The following is a 5,053-nucleotide window of genomic DNA, read 5'->3' as shown; positions in this document are numbered from 1 at the left end:
AGGCAGAGACAAAATGGACCCCACCTCTGCATCTGTTTCTTGCTGCATCTGACCACCACAACCTTCCAAGCGTACTAGCGGTGGCTTCATTTCACCCCCCTGAATCTCTCACAGAGTTCCCTTTTGGCCAACTCTAATCTGGACACTGGCAAAAGAAATTCTGGGAAATGCCATACCAGTTTAGCCAAGAGGTCCCTGAACAAAAATCACAGAGGACCGTTCCAAAGATTAAAAAGTTGTGCTCTGTGAAGTGCCTGGTAGAGTGCCTGACACATAGATCATCCAAAATGTTCGTTCCTTTCAATACTTGGGCTCCTGGCTACAGGCCTCAACATGACAGACCCAGAGTTTTGGTTCAAAATCCCATGTCTTCCCAATCCAGCTCAGCTCTGCCCATTTGTCAGATGCCAGAATCTATGACTTCCTGAGACCATCCTAATTTCAAACACAGTGAGGCACATTTTATGCAGGGGTTAAGTGCTAATGCCAGAAAATAAGGGGAGAGTAATATGAGGTTAAAATCACTGTCAGTTGCTCTTTATTCGGTTCAACCAGGAAAAAATGTTGGCTGAACTTTAGAATCTGTGATGTACAAATAGTAGATATTTTTAAACTCTGGGATTACACCCAATGCTACCTGACACTCATACAGAAGCTGACACAGAAAACAGCAGATTGAACTTCCTTGGCTCAGTCACTCATTACTTCATGCTCCAGGGTAACTACTACAGCTCCATCCATCACACCTCCGTTCCAGCTAGCAAAAAAAAAAGAGGAAAGAGACCAAAAAAAGAAAAATAGACCAAAGGTGCATTCCTCCTTTCTAATAAAGATTTCTTTTTGGAAGCTACTCATGGTGGCGCCTGGGTGGCTCAGTTGTTTGTTAGGTGTCTGCCTTCGGCTCAGGTAATGATCCCAGGGTCCTGGGATCAAGCCCTGAATTAGGCTCCTTGCTCCACAGGAAGCCTGCTTCTCCCTCTCTCCCTCCCCCTGCTTGTGTTCCCTCTCTCGCTGTCTCTCCCTCTCTGTCAAATAAATAAATAAAATCTAAAAAAAAAAAAAAAAAGGGAAGCTACTCATGGCATTTCTACTTATGTTACAATGGTCAGCAGTTAAATCATTTATTCTCTGATCAAATTATTGTATCCTTGGTTTTAGATAAAATTCCAGGATATGGCAGAGAAGCCCTGAATAACCGCTTGCTTTAATGTTTGACCTAACCTAAACTTCTGGGCTCTGTTGAAATCTAATCACCTTCCACAACCAGACTGGATCTAGCTGAGTCTAAAAAGATGCCAGGATTAAGAGTAACTAAAACAAAAGCATCCACTGTGGCTACAGGACTAGTCTATTTAATAGTGTAATAATATGCTTATAATAATATAGAGTTTTTGCTGAGGATTTACTCTATACAAAGCATTGTGTATATTTTACCTTTTTTTAAATTCTCACAATCCTAGAAGATTTCACAAAAGAACAAATGGAGGCTCAGTAAGTTTAAAATCTTGCTCCAAATCACACAACAAACAAGTACCAATCCAGGTATTGAACTCTGACCTACCTGACTGCTTTGCACCCACTCTCATTTTCCTTGTCCTCCCCTATACTGTTTAGTAAAGCACCTAGCACTGCAAAGTGCTTAGCACAAAGGAGAGGTATGAGGCAAGTTTAAAGGCATTAAAGCTGTGTTAGCAACTTGGCCAACTATATCAGTCAAGACTGTCTTTTGCCTGCGGTGTACTTCTAATGGGCAAGCTGGGCATTAACTCTATTCCCAAGGTTGTCTCATGTTCCCAGATTGCTACTCTGGCTCCAGCCATCACAGCAGCAAATGCGATAGCTCTCATCTACTGCGAGTGATGTCACCCTCTCCCTTCCTTACCTTGCCAGGGCTGGGGAATAGTAAGATGAGTAACTCCACATGCTTGCTTGGAGCTGCAATGTACATTGCCATTGACATGCTGGTTCTCAGGATTCATCTCAATATCCCAGGGAAGCTAAACACTTGAAGTCCTCCTTATTCAAGGTCATAAGAACCCAGTCTGTGAGTTGGGCCAGGACATTGTGTACGCCTACTCACATATCCATTTGAAGACATCCTTATTAACATATTGTGCCTAACTCTGCTGCATAATTAAGACTTTTGTTTTATGGCACATACATCAGACTCTGGTGAGTAGGTGGAATTTTGTCTTAATTGTGAAAACATAGCCTCTTATTTTGCTAATGAGGTCAAAGTAACAATGATCTGGTCTAAAGTGGGGCAAGAAAGAAGGATGCGAATCCTTGTTTTGCATCCTGTTATCCAAAAATTATGACCCAAATCATCAAAATAGACCCTCCATAAAGACTCCAAGAACTCCTAAAAGACAGACCATCAGTTTCTTTTTTTTTTTTTAAGATTTTAACGATTTATTTGAGAGAGACAGAGACAGAGAGAGAGAGAGCACACAAGCAGGGGGGAGGAACAGAGGGAGAGGGAGAAGCAGACTCCCCACTGAGCAGGGAGCCCTATGCGGGACTCAATGGCACTGGGATCATGACCTGAGGTGAAGGCAGACATTTAACCAACTGAGCCACCCAGGTGCCCAGAGACCATCATTTTCAAAAAGAATTTTATTAAAGTAAAAGCATTTTACTTTATTTGTACATGAGTACAGAAACTTCTTTTTTTTTTAATTTTTTTCTCTTGTGTTTTTTTTATGTTATGTCAATCATCATACATTACATCATTAGTTTTTGATGTAGTGTTCCAGGATTCGTTGTTTGCATATAACACCCAGTGCTCCATTCAATACATGTCCTCTTTAATACCCATCACCATGCTAACCCATTCCCCCACCCCCTCCCCTCTAGAACCCTCAGTTTGTTTCTCAGAGTCCATAGTCTCTCATGGTTTGTCTCCCCCTTCAATTCCCCCCCCCTCATTTTTCCTTTCCTGCTACCTTCTTTTTTTTCTTTTTAACAAATAATGTATTATTTCTTTCAGAGGTACAGGTCTGTGATTCAACAGTCTTACACAATTCGCAGTGCTCACCATAACACATACCCTCCCCAATGTCTATCACCCAGCCACCCCATCCCTCCCACTCCCCCCGCCACTCCAGCAACCCTCAGTTTGTTTCCTGAGATTAAGAATTCCTCATATCAGTGAGGTCATATGATACATGTCTTTCTCTGACTGACTTATTTTGCTCAGCATAATACCCTCCAGTTCTATCCACATCATTGCAAATGGCAAGATCTCATTCTTTTTGATGGCTGCATAATATTCCATTGTATATATATATATATATATACCATGTCTCATTTATCCATTCATTTGTCGATGGACATCTTGGCTCATTCCACAGTTTGGCTATTGTGGACATTGCTGCTATAAACATTGGGGCGCATGTACCCCTTTGGATCCCTACATTTGTATCTTTGGGGTAAATACCCGGTAGTACAATTGCTGGGTCGTAGGTTAGCTGTATTTTTAACTTTTTTTTTATTATGTTATGTTAGTCACCATACAATACATCATTACTTTTTGATGTAGTGATCCACGATCCATTGTTTTCGTATAACACCCGGTGCTCCATGCAGTACGTGCCCTCCTTAATACCCATCACCGGGCTAACCAATCCCCCCTCCCCCCTCCCCTCTAAAACCCTGTTTGTTTCTCAGGTCCATAGTCTCTCATGGTTCATCTCTCCTTCCAATTCCCCCCGCCCATTTTTCCCTTCCTTCTCTTAATGTCCTCCATGTTATTCCTTATGTTCCACAAATAAGTGAAACCATATGATAATTGACTTTCTCTGCTTGACTTATTTCACTTAGCATAATCTCTTCCAGTCCTATCCATGTTGGTGTAAAAGTTGGGTATTCATCTTTTCTGATGGCTGAGTAATATTCCATTGTATATATGGACCATGTCTTCTTTATCCATTCCTCTGTTGAAGGGCATCTCGGCTCTTTCCACAGTTTGGCTATTGTGGACATTGCTGCTATGAACATTGGGGTGCATATGGCCCTTCTTTTCACTACATCTGTGTCTTTGGGGTAAATACCCAGTAGTGCAATTCCTGGGTCATAGGGTAGCTCTATTTTTAAATTTTTGAGGAACCTCCACACTGTTTTCCAAAGTGGCTGTACCAGCTTGCATTCCCACCAACAGTGTAAGAGGGTTCCCCTTTCTCCACAACCTCTCCAACATTTGTTGTTTCTTTCCCTGTCCATTTTTGCCATTCTAACTGGTGTAAGGTGGTATCTCAATGTGGTTTTGATTTGAATTTCCCTGATAGCTAATGATGATGAACATTTTTTCATGTGTCTGTTAGCCATTTGTATGTCTTCTTCAGAGAAGTGTCTTTTCATATCTTCTGCCCACTTTTTGACTTGATTATTTGTTTTTTGGGTGTTGAGTTTGAGAAGTTCTTTATAGATTTTGGATACCAGCCCTTTATCTGTAGTGCCATTTGCAAATATCTTCTCCCATTCTGTGGGTTGCCTCTTTGTTTTGTTGACGGTTTCCTTTGCTGTGCAGAAGCTTTTTATCTTGATGAAGTCCCAAAAGTTCATTTTTGCTTTTGTTTCACTAGCTTTTGGAGATGTATCTTGAAAGAAGTTGCTGTGGCCGATGTCAAAGAGGTTACTGCCTATGTTCTCCTCTAGGATTTGGATGGATTCCTGTCTCACATTGAGGTCTTTCATCCACTTTGAGTTTACCTTTGTGAATGGTGTTAGAGAATGGTGGAGTTTCATTCTTCTGCATGTGGCTGTCCAATTTTCCCAGCACCATTTATTGAAAAAACTGTCTTTTTTCCATTGCATGTTTTTTCCTGCTTTGTCAAAGATTATTTGACCATAGAGTTGAGGGTCCATATCTGGGTTCTCTATTCTGTTCCATTGGTCTGTATGTCTGTTTTTGTGCCAGTACCATGCTATCTTCGTGATCACTGCTTTGTAATATAGCTTGAAATAGGGCAATGTGATGCCCCCAGTTTGTTTTTCTTTTTCAACATCTCCTTGGTGACTTGGGGTCTTTTCTGATTCCATACAAATTTTAGGA

This window comes from Mirounga angustirostris, unplaced genomic scaffold (genome assembly GCF_029215605.1).
Source record: "Mirounga angustirostris isolate CCGP_5_RB_7025 unplaced genomic scaffold, mMirAng1.0.hap1 SCAF_10, whole genome shotgun sequence".
Taxonomy (NCBI): Eukaryota; Metazoa; Chordata; class Mammalia; order Carnivora; family Phocidae; genus Mirounga; species Mirounga angustirostris.
This window is presented reverse-complemented; position numbering follows the sequence as displayed.